General features: G+C 38.8%; 1 long non-coding RNA gene across 1 annotated transcript; it reads left to right on the plus strand.

Moving 5' to 3' along the window:
- The first annotated feature begins 261 nt into the window (after positions 1-261).
- Positions 262-19345, plus strand: LOC140532901 (uncharacterized). The gene is made up of 3 exons (XR_011976730.1): positions 262-700; positions 18131-18278; positions 19074-19345. It is a non-coding gene; the product is annotated as an uncharacterized lncRNA (long non-coding RNA).
- Positions 19346-21093: the final 1748 nt, after the last annotated feature.

The raw sequence follows: 21093 nt of genomic DNA on the forward strand, positions 1-21093 counted from the left end.
CCTGGCATATATAATAGGTGGTTAACAGTTATTTTCTTCCCTCCTTCTGATGGGGTTCAGACTCTGGGAACTTTCTTGAGCTCCCCTGGAATCTCCTCACTTAACCTGGCTTTTCATACTCAGATTGAGCTCTCCCTGTATCTCTCCACAGAACCTGGCTTTTCATACTCAAATCTGTGACCATTGTCTGTTATCTCTCGATTGCCCCACCTGCTTCCCACCCAAACCCTCCATTGTCTGATCTCCTGATAGCCTCCAGCTGTTTCCAGCCTTTGACCCTCCTTGGATTCCCTCCTTGGACTTCTCAAGACCCTTCCTAAATCCCTCCTCCCATCACCCTGGTCTACCCAGACACCCCCCCACCCCCACCCCTCCTATACTCTTTTCTGTATTTAAGTCCCACCTTGCCTCCATGAAGGCGCTCAGATTCAATCCAGCTCAGACTGTCTAGCTGGGCTTCTATGTGGCCCGCTTGTGAATACAAGCATTACAAATGCTTAGCTCCTTAAGAGGCAACCCAATTAGGCGAATCCTTAATAAACTTTGTTTCTTTGGCTTTAAGAAGGCTTGAGTCGAATTCATTCGAGCACGACCCGGACTGTCGGTATTTTGGGGTCCCCTTCACCCCAAAACCTCATCATTTATGGTTCCCTGATCCAGATAAGCTGCTAATCTCAAGTTCTTCTGCTCAAACTGGAAGGTATGTAAGCCTCCCCCTCTCTCAATCCCCTACTTGCTCTCCAAGCACCTTGGAAGCAGATTTTCCGCACAGTCTCTGAACTTTCTGGGCGCTAGAGAGTTAGAGACTCAGGTTGTCGGTCCGTGGCTGTGTTTGAGGCCGTGGACCTGGGCATACCCTCCAAAGCACAATTCTCTGAACTTTCTGGGTGCTAGAAGGTTAGAGAAACGTCAGTTAAGTGGGTGCCCAATTCTCTGGATTTCCTGGACACAAGGAAATCAGGGAAAACTTGGTTATTTTTGTCCTCTTTTTTTTTTCTCAAGGCTTACTTCCACGTCCTCCTTTAAGGAGCGGGGGGACTTCTAGCCCCACAGCAAAAAAAAAAAAAAAAAAAAAAAAGGGTCAAAATTCATCAATTCCAAGGAATTCGCCTTTGGGCTGTCTTTTACAAAATCGGAAAAAATTTAATTTCTCTAAAGACCTTAAAAAGAAAAGGTTGGTTTTCTTTTGCAACATACTTTGGCCTCAGTATCACCTGGAGGACAACGAAGTGTGGCCCATATTTGGGACCTTACAATGTAATACCCTTTTACAGTTACAATTATATTGCCTCCAAAAGGGAAAATGGATAGAAATACTTTATGTAAGGGCCTTTGTGGAACTGTCTCAGGACCTCATTCTCAGAACAGATTGTAAGATGCTTGTAGCTAGAGCCGTCCCACAAAAGGGAAATGGGGGTGAACTGGACATTTTGGATGACCCCCTGTTTATGGCTCCTAGGGTCTCGGCCTCACTTCCTCCCCTAGCTCCGTTCCCAACCCCCACTCAGTTCCCAGCCACGGGCCTTGCTGAGGTGCCTTCCTCTTCAGCCCCTCTCACTGGGGCAACATTCACTCAGACCTCAGGCCCCACCCCCACGGCAGTCTGTACAGTATCACTGCCAGTAACCCACCCCTTCTTGGGGACTCTACCTCAGTCCCCAACTACGGGCCTTGCTGGGGTGCCTCCCTCTGCAGCCCCTCTTGCTGGGGCAGTATTCACTCAGGCCTTAGGCCCCGCTCCTGTGGCATTCTCTGGGGCATCTCCTTTGATCCCTACTCTTCCTCAGGTACCAGCGGATCTTTCCCCTTGCCAGCCAGATCCCCTGGCCCTGCAGCCTAATCCAGTTCAGCAGGCATTCCCCAGCCCCTCCCTCACAAGAAGTGGGACTTCCTATCTTCCTCCACAAGCCCCTGTCCCCACTGGGCTGTCAGGGCTGTTTCCCTTGAGAGAAGTGCCTACCCCACCCAGTGGGACAACCAGGATGCGTGTTCTGTTCTCTCTTTCAGATCTCACCCAGACTAAAGAGAAACTGGGGAGATACTCGGAAGACCCCACTAGGTGCACTGAGGGTTTTAGGGACATATTCCTACAATTTGAACTTTCTTGGAAGGATCTGCATATTCTTTTCTCTGTCTGTTGTACCGTTGAGGAGAAGGGGAGAATTTGGGAACATGCCCAAAAGTTTGGGGATCATATGGCTAGCAATAATCCCATAAAATACCCCCCAGGAGCAGCTGCTGTTCCCACAAGTGACCCCAGATGGGACTATCAAAATAGTGAGGACAGGGAAAAGAGAGACTTTATGGTAATTTGCCTATTAGAAGGCCTAAAAACTGCATTTCAAAAACAAGGAAATTTTCAAAAAATTAGGGAAATTACTCAGGGAGAAAAGGAAAACCCTGCCCTTTTTCAAAACCGGCTAGTAGAAGCTATTAAAAAGCATATAAATTTGGATCCAGATTCCACAGAAGGGGCAGCAATCCTTAGCATGTATTTTATTAATCAGTCTGCCCCAGATATTAGGAGGAAACTGCAGAAACTGTCAATGGGACCCCAAACACCTCAGGCCCAGTTACAGGAGATGGCCTTTGGAGTCTTTAACAACAGAGACCTTGTTGCAGCAGAGGAAAGAGAACAAAGGAGAAGGACCAGGGCCAGGGAGCATGATCAATTCTTGGCTGCTGCCTTGGCCAGGAAAAGACCCAGGGAGCACCCCTCCAGGGCACCCCCTTGGAGGAAGGCTGGCTACTGGGGCAGTGGGGAAACCTGCTTTCGTTGCCACAAGAAGGGCCACTGGTCCAAGGAGTGCCCCTCCAGGGCACCCCCCCAAAGGAAGCCCCAGGAACCAACGCCTGTGGAACTATGCTCATGTGACCAGAAGGGACATTGGAGGAAAGATTGTCCCTCAGGTGGGAGAAGTGGTGGAGCCGCCCCCCAGTACTCTGTCCTCCAGTCTTCTCAAGACTTGGAACATTGGGAAAGCCTGGGTGCTGGCAGTGCTCCCACTTTCTCCACCTCTCTCACCAAGCCCTGGGCAAAAACGAAGGCTGAAGGTAAGGTTACCCACTTTAACATGGCTAAATTCTCTGCTTTAACCAGTCACTCTTGCCCTACCCATTCCCTGACCCCTCAGGTCATAGGCATTGAAGGGGAAATTAAGGAATGTCTCCAGGCATACCCCTTCCCCAGCCTACTTGAGAATCTGTTGTTTAAACACTCCTTCCTTATGCCCTCCTCTGAACCTGCCCCCTTGTTGGGAAGGGTCTTGATGGTGAAATTGGGGAGTCAATTTTCTCTAGTTAAACCTCCCAAGAGTGTGGGAGACAGTCAGGCCAAATATTTGGGACCCTGGAATTCCAGAGAGAGCTATTTCTGCCATCCCAGCCACTGTTAGTCTCCCAGACCCTAAAGTGCTCCCCCATCTCAGCCAGTATCTGATTAAGCCTGAGACCTGGGAAGGACTACAACCTTTAATTGAAAAATTCCTTAAGTATAGAATCTTTGTCCCTTGTCCATCTCCATGCAACACTGCAACCCTTCCCCCAAAAAAAGCCTAATGGAGAATATGTTTTTGCTTTTGAATGTACTTTTCATGGGGAATCAAGTCCATATAAGCTAACACAGACAGTTTTGCCCCAAAGCTTTCGAGATAGCCCTCATTTATTTGGCCAGGCTTTGGGAAGGGATTTAAGGAACCTGAAACTAGCAGGCAGTAGCTTAATTCAGTATGTGCATGATATTCTTATTTGTAGCCCCACACAGGCAGGTTCTTTGGCTGCTGCCACAGAAGCCCTAATTTCTTTGGCATTAAAGGCTATAGGGTCTCTGAACAAAGTCCAGATAGCATGCCAGTCCATAAGGTATCTGGGCCATGAACTCACACCCACCTCTCTCTCCTTAACCTCTGAGAGAAAAAGGACAATCCTGTCTATCCCTGGTCCAGACAGTAAGAAGCAAGTTCCAGTGTTTTTAGGCATGACTGGATTTTGTAGACTCTGGATTCCTAATTTTGGCTTTATTGTTAAACTCCTTTATGGCCCTACTCAGGGCACTGACTCAGAACAGGCTAAAGTTTTTGGGAATCTGAAAACTAATTTGACCACCACCCCATCACTAGACCTACCCAATCTGGGAAAACCTTTCATTGTGTACATTGATGAAAGGAGAGGACAGGCTTTGGGAGTCTTAACCCATTTCTTAGGACCTGACCCCAGGCCAGTTGATGTTTTTATTTACTCAAAATATGCTTTCCTTGCTCTACATGCCCATGGAGCAATCTGGAAAGAAAGGGGATATCTGACTGAAAAAAACTCCCCTATCAAACATTTCCTTCTATGTTTTGGCCTTACCATAGTCATCTTTAATTCTCTCCAGAGAAATTATTGCATTCCATCTTGGGAAGGGGGGAGAAGATTTCCCCTATGTCATGGTCCTCTTTGAAAATGAAGGACAAATACAACAAGAAGAGGGGGGAAGACAATTTAAAACTCAAAATCTCATGGGAATAAATATTGAAACTAAAAATAAATGAATTATTAAAAAAAAATTATCCTCTAAAATAGTATGATGCAATACATTTAAGTGGACTATGTTTAATGTATAAGTAGATGCTACATGAATTAATCTATATGTAGCAGTATTTAAAATAAATAGGAAAAGTGGTTTTTAATTGTTATCATTTAGGGAGAAAGACATAAATATGTTTTGACAGATTGGTGATAAGACAACTATAAAGAAAGTCTATAAATGTAAACTAACATCATTTAATAAACAACATATCTTGGTATTCCTCAGATATATTTAAAGTAGGGTAATTAAATTGATCATATAATGTATTATTTAGCACTAAATTATCATTGTAGGTGAGAAGAAAGAAAAACAAGAATTATGGTAACCTTTTCTAATGACAAGCCATGGACAATTGAAATCATTGGAAGCACCTCAATAACTAGAGCAAGCAGCTTTCAGCCACTACCCTGCACCACAATCCCTCATCTTAACTCTCTTGCCTGGGCTTATATTCTCATCATTATGTATCTGTACTATTTATATAGGCTTCGAGTTGATTCCCCTGCCTTATATCTCTCCCCACTCTAGTCCATCATGCACCAAGTTGCAAAAGTGATTTTCCTCACATTCAGATCTTTTTCATTCCCTCTCCAACTGCCCACTTGTTCAATAAATTCCAGTGGTTCCCTCTTACCCTCAGGATCAAATGCAATAGCCTCTATTTGGGATTTAAATCCCCTTACAACTAACTCTACCCCTTTCCTATCTTTCTAGACCTGTGGTAGAAGTTTCTGAGTTCATATTGCCTGATCATCCACAGCGTGACACATTGTACCTTGATCTCAACATAGCAATATCATTTTGGTCCTCTTTGATAGTGAAGGACAATAACTATCACTTCCTATCTTTCTAGCCTTCTTAAATTTTATTCTTTACTCACTCCATGATCCAGCAACACCAGCACTTTTCCTGTTTCACCATTCTACCTCCAAAGTCTACACCTCTTCTACTTATTCCCCTTGTGCTGGAATGTTATTCTTCCTTAGTTTGACCTTCTGACTTCTCTGGATTCCTTCAAGATTTACCTCAAATCTCTTCTGCAGGAAACCTTTCCAAAGTCCTTCCTCCATGACTCTTCCCCATGAATCTTCTATCTGTTCTTACTCCATATATCTCATATGTTCATAGTTGTTTGTATGTCATCTCCTTCATTAGAATGTCATCTCCTTGAGGGTAAGGCTCTTGCTTTGTCCTTTCTTTATATCCCTAGTGCTTAGAACACTTTAATCCAATGCCTGTATGAAAGTAAGTGCTGGGTTAATAGCTTGTTGACTGATGGTCTGTTGCCCAATCACCACTAACCAGGATCAGAACCACCTGGTTAGAAGAATATATTCAGGATGTCCCAGGGTGAGCAAAAATACTTCTATGATTTCTCCCCAAGCCTCATTTCTTTCTTAGGGGTTAGGGATCTGGGTTTTATGGGCTGTGATTTGTAGGCAAACATCAGATTCTGGACTAGAGACTTATCTTTTCTTTCCTCTGTGATTACCAGGAACCAAATAATGAATGGCTTTCAAGACAAACAGCCCCAAGACATAGAAAGTGAAGGCTGAGGTCTACAGGGTACTTTTGGACTGACTTAGCTACCCAGTTGAGCACCCTCTGTGCCCCAATTTCTTTTTCTGTCCCTCACAGAGCAGTTCCCTAGTGTCTGAGATGTCTCAGAGAAAGACAACTTATGTGTGAAATATCTAAGTCATTGAGAAAACCCCCAGTGTCACAGGTGCCCTGTTCCCTTGATACATGAAAATTTTCATTCATGTTGGTGCCAATTTGTTGTAGGAAAATTACTTTAGTCTTTAATTTTCAGCAGAAACCACTTAGTTTTAGCTGTAATCCTTGGAAATTTGGATTTAAAAATCATTACCCAAAGTTTTATCATCTAATTCTAAAGTACAATTTCTTAACATTTATTTTTGTGTGTCATAGACATATCTTAGCAATGCTATAAAACCTATGGACCCCTTCTAAAAGTAATATTTTAAATACATTAAAATATATGAATACAAAAAACAATTTTATTGAAATGGCATTGATCAAATATTTATATGTATGTGTGTATATATGCATATACATACACATAGATATATGTGTATATATACATATATAGGTGCATATATACATACATATATGTATGTATACATACATACATACACATATTTTATATAGATATACATATGTACATATGTGTGTGTGTATATATATATCAACCAAGTTCAACTACCCCAGGTTAAGAATTCTTAAACTAAAAGGTTTAATTTATTAGCATGAATTCATTTTGTCAAGTCCATGACAATCCACATAAGAAATAGACTGATATTTCATCATTAACCCACATTGAACTATTATGTGCTTGGAATTCATTTTCTAATTTGCTTTCAAACATCTTTCTGTTATAGCCTGATGTCCCAGAGGATATCCTAACAGTGCAGCCAAGCATGCCTACTGTTTCTCTGCATTTCTTAAATCAAAAGAAAAAGTATTTTTAAAAGTGGCTTCACGGATACACTCTCAAGGGACCAAAGCTATAGAGATGTTTGCAATCTACCTATGCTCTTTCCTCCCCACTAAGTGCACACTAAATCACCACAAGAAGAAAAGAGTGAGAAAAAAGACTTGAAAAACTGTGCTACACCAGGGGTGGGGAAGCTATGACCTCATGTGCCCCTCTAGGTCCTCAAGGGCAGATTCAGCCAAAGGATCACACATGTGGCCTTGAGGCCTCAGATTTCCTACTCCTGAGATAGAGGATAATAGGCTGAAAATCCTGCTATTTGTAGTCCAGGGGTTCTGGGAACCCCGAAATGAAAGGGTACAGGGCATGGATCTCCTTAAAAGAATTAGATCACTCAAATCTTCTTTCAGACCAAGTAATAAGTTAATTATGATACCAGTTGGGGTGGGCAAGATTCCTAGTGAGTGTGTGCTATTTGTGATGCCAATACAAGTGGGCCAGAGTCTTAAGAAATTGCATATTTGATGAGGATAAAATTGACACTTTTAAACAGAAAGACTATGGGAAGATCTGGATGGCATCTGGGAGTGGCAAGTAGCCTGGGCTGTGCCAACTGCAGACAATGAGTGCCACAATAAAAGGGCAGATAAAAGGATTATTTACTGGGATCAGCTGGGTCCTGAGGTGAATGCCAGAAATATAGGGTCAGGGGTTCTGCTGTTCAAGTCTCAAAGACATGGTCTTTTTCTTGTAAGGGTTCAGAACAAATCCCATCCCCCATCACTACTAGCCTCAATAAATATTCTTACAGTAGATCTAGAGTTTCTAATTAGACTTCTGACAAATTTCCCCCACCCCAAGGCAAAATAAAACAAAACAAATCAAAGGGTGAAAACAAGAAACAAGTAGCAAATAAGATAGACCTGCAATCCTTAGATTGCCTCCGTGTACCCCCTCTTCAAGATCAGTTGTCATTCTTATATAGAGATCATGGTTCCTTTTAGCATTGAGTTTTACTACTCTTCATCCACAGTGTCCTTCATAATTCCATTCAGTCCTCTCCTTTGTTTCTTTTGTGAGATTTGACAGGATGGATTCAAGGTTTTTTGTTTTTCCTATTCTGCCCATTTTCAGCTGTGAAGGTCACAATCACTTTTCATATTTTTCTCTTAAACCAATTGTGAACATACTGCTTTGATTCCATGTTTTCTAGTGAATGTAGGTCTCCTCATCAGATATTGATTCTTTTTCCTTTGTCTTGTAAAATTCATTCAGAGATATTTGGGTTTCTTTAAAAGTTCTAGAGTCTATCTTTCTGTCTCTTTTTCTTTTTTTAAAAATTTTAATGGGGGTGGGGAGAAATAGCCGTCTGTGGAGATCTTTCTCTTTTTAACATTCCCTGTTTGTGTTCATGCTCAAGATTTTTTAACTGTTACTTGATGCTTTCCTCTCTCTTAAAATTTTAATTTCTCCCCACATATTCCAATATTATTCACTTTATGAATCCTTCCCCTTGATGGCAGATACCCTGAGAGCTAGATCTGCAAGAGGTCTTCATTTTTTACCAGACTTTTTTCTCTGACTCAAGTGACATATGGGGGTGACAAAACTAGTTTCATTTTGGTGCTAGTCTTATTACCTTCAGGTTTGGTGGAACCTGCCATATTCTGGCAATCTGCTCATTTCTATCTTTTCCTTAGATGTCTGAGCTGAGAAAACAGGACATGTTACTTTGCTGACCCCGTAGTCACAGCAATCTTTCTACTTGTAACAGAAAGCACCCTGACATACACAGGAGGACCTGCTACCACAGGTTCTTAGATCTGCATAGAGAAGGAAACTTTTGAGGGTTCAACAATCATTTTAATCAAGCATATGTATCATTCTCTTAGTACAAGGGAAAAATCAGCACCCTGAACTTCAGAGAAAGTGCAGAGAAATCAAAATCAACAGACATGGCTTCCAACTGTCTGACATAAGCAGTACATACCTCATAGATCAATAGATCCAACTGTCTAACCATTACATACATACATAGTTACCAGAGAAAGAATCACCAACATCTGGGTTTTCAAAGTAGGGAGGGGTCCTTAGTGTCTGCCCAGAGTCTCCTCTGGCCAAACAAACACTTCCAAAGAGTAGGCCCCAAACTAAAACCTCATTTCATTTCAGAGTGTCTGGAATGTCTTTTTTATGTTTCTCATGCTCCTTTTTGAAAGCCAGAGGGCATCACAACCATTGGGAACCAATGCCTCATTAACAAAGGGTGTGAGCTGTCCTAAAAAATCTTCCCTAATCAAACTCCACTTAATGGGCAGACCCATTAATGGATGGGGAAGATCTTCCCATTAAGAAGCAAAATTATATTAACAATAAACAAAAATACATTATCAATACACTACTAACCTATATCTACCTCATCTACACAGGCTTGATTGGATCAGTCCTTGCTGACAGAGAATTGTGAGATAAAGGGCTGGATATGAGCTGGATGAGGTTATAACTTTAAGATGTGAATTGCTGTGTAGATTCCAAGTATGATCCTGTGGGTTTCTCATGTAGCCATACCTGAAGCTTGGGGGCCAGTCAGGGGAGGATACTGAGTAAACTCTTAGGGATTAAGCATTAGCAAAGTGCTTGTCCTTTAAACTTGACCATGTAACTGAAATTAATAAAAATCTTATGCACAATTCTTATTTGGGAAAAATCTGTTCTCCATTTTGCTGGTTATAGGACACTTTGCTCTTCCACTGTGAAAAGTTTCAGCATTATTGCTAAACATAAGACTTTTTTTTTCCTTTTTAAATTGTTCCTAAAAATGTTGCTGATGTGCTCAAAAGCAAGGAGGCCTTTTAAGAATCAGGATACCTATTTAACCATGTAAGATATTGATAGAAGATCTAGAATTCCTCATTATAATCTATCCCTGAAGGAAGTCCTATGCCCATAAGTCATGGAAATATTTTCCCAGTAGTCATAAGAATATAGACTTAGAGCTGAAAGGAAATTTAGAGACCTTTGAGCACAATTCCTTCATTTTACAGATAAAGAAAATGAAGCCCAGAGGGGTAAGTGATTTGCTCAGGGTAATGCAGCTAGTAATTGGCAATTCTTGAAACTCTACCATTAATTATTCATTTCTTTGTGCTAATCCAGGGCTGAGGGCCATTAGGTGCATTGCTACTAATTCTTATCTTGGGGAAAGTTTCTCTTTTTCAAAAGCCTTCTTTAAATGCAAATACATTGCGAGGTACAACACTTAAAGTCTCTAACACTTAGATGGAGAAAAAAATATTTTATCAGTTCACTTCCCTTCTTGACCGGGGGTATTGGACTAAAGGACAATGGTTCTGGTGGATTTATAGTTTCAAGAACACATTTGATATCTTTAAATTTCTATCTTGTTTCATATAGAACATCTCTAAAAATTCCAAAGCGCCCCTCCCCCAACCACCCTGCTATTATCTGTCCTTGGAATTCAGGATGGCATAATCCATGGTTCTTAAAGTGTTCAGGTTTTCACTCTTCCCTCAACCAGCTCTGGCCCCACCCTTCCAGAACTTTGCAATATTCCTGCTCCATAAACTACAGTCCTTCAGACTTGAATCCAGTAAGACAAAAACTTTGATTATAGATGTGCTGACTTGCTCAATACTCTCAAACTCCAACGACTTTCTTTTCAAAGAAAGTTTATTAAACTTCAAGTGAATTGCTATTTCAGCCATCTCTCTTTATCTAGGGGAAAGTGAAAATAAGTGATGTCCAGTTAGGTTAAGCATGGGGAAGAGGTTATTTAATTTTCTAGGAATGTGACCTGTTGTCCCATTTCATTTCAGAGTGTCTGGAATGTATTTTTTACGTATCTCAAGCTCCAAGTCTGATAACTTGTCCCATGATACCTAAAGCTTTTTTTTGGGGGGGGGGGGGGAGGAGGGGACATCCCAAGGAATCCAAATGTTAACACTACACACTGCATTTTCATGGACATAGAAAAATCAATTATGCAGACCCTGAATGACTGCTTTATTGTAAAAGACTTGTCTTTTACACTGGGTTAATAATAAAAGGTTTTCAGAGAGAAAGAGAGAAATCTAAATTGTGAAATGTTGTATTTCTAAATTTCATTTAACTATTTGCCTTTTGTTTCCATGTAAGGAACTGAAGGAAGTCCTATGCCCATAAGTTAACATAAATATCCCTTAGGTTATGCTATGAGAGAATTAGGGCAAACATTTCATTTCCAACAAGAAAGGCAATTGCCCTGACATCATGCATGAGTGGCTCTTTACTGTGTAAATAAGTGAAGTCAAGTAAGTGAGCAGCAAATATTTTCTAGGTTTACCTTTAGCAATTCTTTTGTTCACCTTTAACTCACCATTTACTAAGATGCTGTGAGTGCTAATGAAGCAGAAAGGGATAGATAATAACAGTTCAAGTGTAGATGAAAGTACAATGTGAAAAAAACTTAAAGCATTCTAGGTACTTGTATATATGCATATACATACTTAGAATGGAAAAATGATGAGTAATGTAGGATACAAAATAAACCCACATAAATCATCTGTATTTCTATGTATTACTAACAAAGTCTAATAGCAAGAGATAGATACTATTTAAAGTTACTGTAGATACTATAAAATATTTGGGAGTTTACCTGCCAAAACAAACCCAGGAACTATATTATAAAACTTTTTGCAGAAATAAAGTCAGATCTAAATAATTGCAAAAAAGCATCAGCTGCTCATGGGTAGGCTGAACTAATATAATAAAAATGAAAATTCTACCTAAATCAATTCACTTATCCAGTGCCATATCAATCAAACTACCAAAAATTATGTTATAGAGCTAGAAAAAATATCTAAATTCATCTGGAAGAGCAAAAGGTCCAGAACATCAAGGGAATAAATGAAAAGAAATGATAGGGAAGGTAGCCTAGCCATACCAGATCTTAAATTGTATTATAAAGCAGCAATCATGAAAACCACCTGATATTGGCTAAGAAATAGAGTAGATCAGTGGAATAGGTTAGGTAAACAAGACAATAGTCAATGATTATAGCAGTCTAATGTTTGATAACCCGTGGACCCCAGCTTCTAGTATAAGAGCTCACTGTTTGATAAAAACTGCTGGGAAAACTGGAAAATAGTGTGGTGGAAACTGGGCATAGACCAATGTCTGACACCATATACCAGAATGAAGTCCAAATGGGTACACAATCCAGGGCTAAAGGTTGATACTATAAACAAATTAGAGAAGCAAGGAATAGTTTGTCAGATTTATGGAGGAATTCATGACAAAACAACAGACAGAATATAACAATGCAAAATGGATAATTTTGATTACATTAAATTGAAAAGTTTTTGCACAAACAAAGCTAATTCAACCAAGATTAGGAGGGAAACAGAAAACTGGGAAAGACAATTTACAATTAATGCCTGTGATAAAGCTTGTCTGTGATAAAGGCATCACTTCTAAAATATATAGAGAACTGAGTCAAATTTACAGGAATACAAGTCATTCCTAAATTGACAAATGGTCAAAGGATATGAACAGGTAGTTTTCAGAGGAGAAATTAAAGCTATCTATAGTCATATGAAAAAATAATCTATATCACTATTGAATAGAGAGAAGCAAATCAAAACAACTCTGAGGTACCATATCACACTTACCAGATTGTCTAACATGACAAAACAGGAAGATGATAAATGTTGGAGAAGATGTGGGAGAGTTGGAACACTAATTCATTGTTGGTGGGGCTTTGAGCTGTTCCAACCATTCTGGAGAGCAATTTGGAACCAAGCCCAATGGGCTATAAAAATGTACATGCACTTCGACTCAGCAATATTGCTTCTAGGTCTGTATCCCAAAGAGATCACAAACATGGGCAAAGGACCGACATATACAAAAGTACTTACAACAGCTCTTTTTGTGTTGGCCAAGACCTGGAAATCAAGGAAATGCCCATCAATTGGGCAATGGTTGAACAAATTGTGGTATATAAATGTAGTGGAATACTATTGTGCTATAAAAAATGATGAACAGGCGGACTTCAGAAAAACTTGGAGAGATTTATATGAACTGATGATGAGTGAAGGGAATGGGATAGTAAGAGCCACAGTGTGCTAGGACTGTATCTGGTGGACTTTAGCCCTTTACAGCAACACAAGGACCCAAAACATTTCCATGATGCAAAATGCCATCCACATCCAGAGAAAGAACTATAAAGTTGGAACACAGAATGAAGCAGAGTATTTTCTCTCTTGTTATGTTTTGTTTTATTTTGGGTTTTCTCACAGTTTCTATTATTTTTATTTTTCTATGCAACATGAGTAATATGAAAATGTGTCTAATAAGAATGTATGTGTAGAACCCATATAAGATTGATGCTGTCATGGGAAGGGAGCAAGGGAGTGACAGGGAGAAAATTTAAAATTTTTGGAAGTGATTGTTGAAAACTGTAAACAAATTATTACAAAAAAAGAAAAATGATAAGATAGGGACAAAAAAAAATTAATCCCTGTAAACATCCTCACAACCTACTGAGAGTTTATTGGATACATTCATTCTTTGGTATTGTGAGGGATAAGACAGATATCTATCTATCATGACTGTCTTGCTAAGTCCAGTTGTAAAACTGAACCAATTAAATTATAAACTCCTTGAGGATAGACTGTCTTTTTCCTCTTTTTGTATCCCAACACTAAGCACAGTATCTGGCACATAGTACGTTGATTATCTTTCCCCAAACTGGCTTATATATAGTGATGATACCTGTTTTTGTCTTCTATGAAAATGCCATGGAAACAGGTGTATTCCCACATAAAGATGTTTTTGGTTTCCTTCTCCAAATATTTGGGCTGAAATATTGAAAATAAATTCATTATTCACATAGCATTTAAATACATCTTATTAAAAAATTTCCTTCCTTTCTAGGCAATAAGGTGGCACAATGGATAGAATGCTGGGAATGGAGTCTAGAAGGAGACAGGAATAAGCCTTTATATAATCCCTACTATGTTCTAGGCACCATAGTATGTGCTTTTTACAAATGTTATTTCATTTCATCCTCACAACATCCCTGGGAGTTAAGTGCTATTATTATACTCCATTTTATACTTGAGGAAACTGAAACAAATAGAAGATAAAGGTAAGTGACTTGTATTTAGTCACACAGCTAATAAATGTCCAAAGCCACAAGTCCAACCCTCTATCCACGGGGCTACTGGGTGCTCTGGCTAATTCCCTTCTACCCACTCTTTCCCCGTTCTGCACAGATAGCAAATATTTTGAAGTAGGATTAGAACTCAGATCTTTCTGACTTCAAGTACATCCCTCTTTTTAATGTACTATTTAGGACAGTCATTTTTGTCCTATGTTTCTAATAGTTCTGCTACTCAATAAGAGTTATTGGCACATGTGAAACATATCAGTAAACTGGATGAAGATCTGAGCTATAACAGAGGAGCTGGATAAGCCAGTAACTCCATTTTGCAGCAAACTCAAAGGAACACAGGTGAGGGTGAAGTGAAAGAAAAAGTAGCAATATTTTTCATATTTCAGGAGTCCTTGAGCATAAGTCTGTCACTTGATTCATGAAATCTACAGGTCAGAATTATACTTTCTTTATTGCGTAGGTGCAATTTTGTTGCTTAGTTGTTTTCTGTTGTGTCTGACTCTTCATGACCACATTAGGGGTTTTCTTGGCAAAGATACTGGAGTAGTTTACCATTTCCTTCTCCAGATCATTTGACAGATAAAGAAACTGAGGGAAAAAGGGGTTAAGTGACTTTCCCAGTATCACATAACTACTAAATGTCCGAGGTTAGATCTGAACACAAGGAGTCATCCTGACTGCAGGCTTAGCACTGTGCCACCTAATTGCCTCCCTGGATGCATAAAATGATTTTATTTTGAATGTACTTAGATAAAAAATGTTTTAATACCTTCAGCCAATAAGTATTTAAGCACCTATGTACCAGGCAAGGTGACAAAATGAATCAATCTCTTACCTAAAGGACCTCACATTTCTTTCATGGGGCAGAGCAGGCAGAAGAATTATTCAAGAACAAATATAAGTGTAAGCAACATATAAGTGATCAGATCCTAGTAGAGCTCCCCCTAGCCTCAATATTCTTGATTACAGGACCACTGTACCTACCTACCCCCAAACCCCACCAATGTCCTAACTCCTTCATATATGCCTCACTGCTCACTACAACAACAGATGTGCCCCTGAACTCTCAATTTCCACAGAAATAGCAGGCATGTCCATGTGATGGGAACCCAGCCACTGCCTTAACCTAGATACTGCCCGCAGACCTATTCCCACAAGAAAAGGTGTGTTCTTGTATTCAATCATCCATCTAGCCCAAGATAGGACTACAATAACTAACTATCTTATAATCTTGACCAGACAGGACCACAGTAACTAGCCAATTGGAGGGGAGCAAGATCAGAACTTTAGCCAACAAACCATAGATGGGACCCCTCCTCCATGATCTAATCTCTTAAACTCCTTCTGCCTTTTTAATATTAATCATATTCATATATTCTATGTAAATTTCTATTATGTAATTTCAACTTTACTTTATAAAAATTCATCTTGCTTTCTCTGAAGTTGTCTGCTCCTTGAGATTCGTCAATCTCAGTAAATGTCTATACTTGGATTAGAGGTGGTCTGAGTCGGAATTCTTTGAGATGGTTCTACCACAACATATCATGAAACTCCAACAGTTTTTGGTGTCCCAGAGTTTAAACCTCAATATAAGTAAAGCATGTAAAGCTTATAATAACCAAACTTTTTTTTCAATAGTAGAAAAAAAAGTCATCAAATTTCCTTTCTTTTGTTGTTGTTTGTTTTTGAAGAGGACTGTTGACACTGTAGGTGATATCTTGACTCATGGGTGAATCAAATTTAAGTGAGATAGTTGCACAAATGTGTCAGCCTCACTCTCTTCCAGAGTCACTGAAGTCCAGTGACAAGACAAAAGTCAAGATGACTGACAATGACACAGGATGCAGTGGGTGACCTTGGCATCTTCAGTGTCTGACCACCTGCTTCAGCTGTCTTCATGGCCGCTAGAAGAAATTGTTCTCATCTGCCCATTCCTCTGGGGGAAGTCTTCACATGCTTAGTGTAGACACCAACCTAACTCACCAAAGGGTTTAAAATCCATTCGTTACCCTCAATTTGATTTCACCTGAGACAGTTTAATTGGGGTATGGATGGTGTGTAAGCTACAGGTTCTTAGAGCCACAGGTGAGCGTTAAGTGTCAGGTAGACACTAAAGGTATATGAACAGCCATGAAAAAAGTTCAGCAAATCCTCCCATTGCTAGTACTTCTTGAATATCCCATACACCCCACTCATAGATTTAGAGTTACCTCCCTTTCTCTACATCCTCGCCAGAGTCTTGCTTCTCAACACTAACAAAAATCATCATGACATAGTGGAATGGTTATTGAACTTGGAGTCCAAAGACTAGGTTGGATTCCTTGTTTTTCCAGAGTGGTCAACTTGCTTAATCTCTCTGATCCTTAGCTTTCATACAAATGGAGATAACAATCTTGCTGCTTATTTCATAGCATTGCTTATACAGAAAGTGTTTTGTGTGAACCTTAGAAGCTATGGAACTCTGGTCTATATCTTAATGTATATGGAAGTACCCTTTAAGCCAAAAAACAAGTAGCTTTCACTGGCTGATTGTTTCACTCGTGAGTAGCTGAGAAGAAGATTTGAGATTGTTAACAACTAGCATGTATACTCAGTAATTCTTGTGAACTAACTTGTAAATTTGCAGGCAGCTGGGAATGAATACTCATTTTACTTCACCAGAGAAGAGGCAAAAACATCACATTGCCCTGTTAAATGTCAAAAAAAATAAAATGAAAAGTTTGAAAAAGTGCTCTCATTTGGTCTATTTCCTGGACCAGGAGAGAGAAGCTAAAAAGTAACAAATTGCCCAATCTATTTAGACTTCAGTAATTGAAATAGCTCTGTATTTTGTAATTCTGCCAACTAGCACATTATGCTTTTAAGATCTCTGCTTGATTATTAGCTGCCATAAAAACAAGGTGCCATCTTGACATTGTTTGAAATTTGCTAGCAAAGTTAGTGTTTTACATGAAGACAATTCCTGTTAGTAGATAAGGTTATACACAGGGCTAAATGTTCCCCATATTTACTTTAACTCATTAGTGTACTTTACAAAACAAAGTCAGCTGTTTCCTATTCAAGTCGAGCAAAATTATAATTTTTTAATGAAATGGGTTAAGATGTACTGTAGGATAGCAGTGAGGAAAAGAAGAAATCTGTCCTCCCCAAGATGCCACCTGGGACAGAGTCATTCTGCCTCTTCTGTAATGACTCTGGTACTGAGTAAGATTTATTGGGACATCTAAAAAATATGGAATATTGGGCAACTGGTGAGCTGAAGTCTTAGCAAAGAAATCTGGAGGAATAGGGAATCATGCAGCAATTGGGGACAAAGTCACCAAACCCCTCACTTGGACAGCTTAGTCATCAGCATTCCATAAACACTCCTTAGACAGGAAAAACATTGACACAAGTATTTTCTGGATGAAACCGAAAATGTGTGAAAATAGACATGGGGATAGAGGTCAAAGTAACTTTTCTTTCACAGGGCAGAGTCAACTTGAACATTCAGCCACCTCCCTCTGGAAAAGGAATGTTGTCCTTTTTTTATTTTAATGTCATCGGTGGAATGCAAGGACTGCTGCTGGAAATTTTTCCTTAAAAAAAAAAAAAAAAAAAGAATAACAAATCTAAGAAGCCCAGGGTCTTCTGCACAGCATTATTAAGAGCTTCTATATTATTTCTACTTTAAGGGCCAATCAGAGGCTTAATATGGGTGAGACTTAAGCCACATAGTTTCATCCTAAAAAAGTCTATTTATGTTCACTTTATTCTGGAATCACAACAGTATGAAAATAGCCATTGTCAGGAGCAATAGTCAAACTTAGAGGAACAGCTACATTTTTTTTTAAGCTGGAGGGGGGGTGCTCAAAATGGAACTCTATAATGGAATTGTAAGTAGTATAGGGGAAAAAATAGAAGATGACTCTATATTCATCTATTTCAGTGAAACCAAAAAGTAAAACATCAGATAGCATGCAGAAAATATTGGAGAATGTTCAGTCGGGCTTTTTTTTCTTCTGAAATGAGAATAATGGGCAGCTGTCACCTCACAAAGTTACACTGTCAGAGGAAGACTCTTGCTCTGAGTGAAGGTAGGATTTTCAGCAGCTCTTTTGCACATGATCAATGATTGCCTTAAAATTATAAGCTGATGATAATCAGGAGTAGTCTCCATTAGAAGCTAGGACTCTTTTTTCTTATAATACTTTTAGAAATAGGAAAGGCATCATATTAATTCTTCTCTCTACTTCATTAGTTTTGTGTCATTCATTCTGTTAGTTATGTGCTATTTTGCATGGGAGTCAGTGACACAAAACTAATCTCTTGTCGTGTACTTTTTATGGTCCTCATGAATTGTCCCCATTAGAGAAAATGGCCTGAATTTTTTATTGGTTTATTCTAAATGAATGATTATGCTCAAACAGTTCACTGTGTAATTGTTGCCAACAAGATACTCTCATGAAAGGGATGAGCAAGCTGAAAGAGGTCCATGGCCCAGCAAACTTTCCAGAATTTGACTCTATACATTATGAAGCAAATCATTTGTTCTTTACTCAGGTAGAGGGCGAAATGATAAGCAAACTGAGGTAAAGGAAGATTAAAAGCTTTGTTTGTTTTTGCCCAAGGTCATACAGTTGAACCAGAGAGAAAAACCCAATGGCATTGCTTCAGTTCTAGTGTTCTCACCATATCACAATATAAAACAAAATACATTCAGTCCGTCTTCTGTATGTAATACTCCTCTAAATTTATCTCTTTATAGGATAGATAGTAGATGTTTAAAAATAATGCAAGTACTAGATGTTGGGCTAAATGACATTTCTCCAAGCTTTTGTCTTTATACTTTGGGAATAACATTCTATTTTTTTCAATTTTTCTTCTTTCAGACCTACCACTCTTTCGGTAACTAGAATTAATCTGCAAAGACAAATGGGGCCCTTTTTTCCATCTGAAAGAAAATGACCAAAGAAAGCAGACTGCCAGGAGAAAAAACTTCTTCTTAATTGGAGAAAAGCAAATCCATTTGGCCCAGTGCAAAAACTCACAAATTTGTGTTTTGTGTTTCACACTCGACTTGAATCTTCTGGGATTTGAATTCTGTTTGTGCTTGGCAAGAGACAACATGTTTCTTCAAATAAAAACATCTTTAAGAGGCTCAGGAGGCTTTGTGGACATCAAATGGCTCTTATAAAAAATCCATTTGGATGATTTAATTGTAAATGAGTGAAAAACATATGAATTTCATTTTGTTCAGACCACACATGGATTTATATATTAGAGAGGAGATTTGCTTCATAAAAATTCATTTAGAATCTTATTGAACCCTGTGCTAGGAAAATAGGTAGAGAAATTCCTGCCAATTTCAAATTCTAATGTTTTTGTCTGTTTTGAAGTCATTCCCTAAAAAGGGTCAGGGTGCATTGTAGGAAACTTTATAATCTGGGAGCAGCTTTTTGTTAATGACTTTCCACTTTGGATGTGAATTAACTGTTCACAAACATCATTTAATGATCAAGAGAGTACATCTGAAGTTCAGTAGTCATATGCAAGGGCTTCTGGAATTGTCCATCATGTTATCTTTCCTGACATCACCATGGTGAAGTCTTTCATATCTCTGTGTATTTTTCTTTCCTGACTTTTCATAGAAAGGCCAGTATGTAAAAGAGATTTCAAATCCAATTTCAAAAGAAAATTTAGCTCCATAATATTGTTTTGTACTAGAAGGATAAACATATTAGCTACTCTACACTTAACCTTCAATTATATGATAATTCAATTCAATTTGGTCCTTTTTGGAGGAAGAAGGAATGACTTACAGGAAGAGAGGAAAAAGTTAACCATGCATTTTATGGTCTTCAGTTTCTCTAACAAATGGAAATGTATGCCTGCAAGTTGTCCAAGTTAAATATATAATCCTTAAAAAAAAAATCACAAATGAGCACTCATGCCTTGCTACCCCCTTAGAAGAAGCTACATGAGGGCAACTATAAGATTACAATTGCACAGCAAATATTTCAATGCTTGGTATTTATTTTGTCTTCAATGACTCAGATGAGATCAACATAAAAAGAACAGTCTAAACATATATGGCACTTGACAATTTCATTGTGATTCTGTCTTATATATTATTTTCTATTTGATAGCATCTCTATAAGAAATATATCAAAAAGTATTTTAAAAGTTATAAAAGGTGACTGTTGGAAAGATGCTATTATAATATTTATTATACTCCTACCGCTTCCTTTGTCCAGTACAATTTTTCATAATAATGGTGTAAAAATAAACCATGCATGAATAAGCATTTATTAAACATTTACTACATGCTAGGCACTGGAATCAGTGGTAGTAATACAAATACAAGAATACAAGACACTCCTTGCCCTCACAGAGGTTTTGATTCTAATGGAATCCAACATAGAAAGGGGAGGCACAAATATCGGGGCAAGGGAGTGGGGCGGATGCATGGTTCAGAGCTAGTGGCTATGATGTAATAGGAGGCCTGTTTTTAGAATAGATGAGGGGAAAGCACACCAACAGATCCCAGGGTGGTTCCCAGTGTGGAGTCCAAGTTTCCAAGGGATGTTTTAGCTTTTTAGAGAAAGATTCTATTAAACGTAAAAGGAGACAGAAGATACATTTTGCTATTATTACTTACATAATTAAAAAAAGGGATTGCTTGTGAATAGCATAGCTTTAATTGGAGTAGAGTACAAAGCACTTGAGGATGATAACAAGCTTTCAACCACATTCCTTAATTTTAAAATTGTAATAATTTTTTTGTTATAAAAGCAAAAAAAAAAAAAAAATGAATACTAAGACCAGAGAAAGAAAAGTAGGAGCTGGACAATTGGCAGCTAATGACTGCAAAGTGCTACTAATAATTAACAGGAACAAGAACTTCTTTTT

The sequence above is a fragment of the Notamacropus eugenii genome, chromosome 3, assembly GCF_028372415.1.
Source record: "Notamacropus eugenii isolate mMacEug1 chromosome 3, mMacEug1.pri_v2, whole genome shotgun sequence".
NCBI lineage: Eukaryota > Metazoa > Chordata > Mammalia > Diprotodontia > Macropodidae > Notamacropus > Notamacropus eugenii.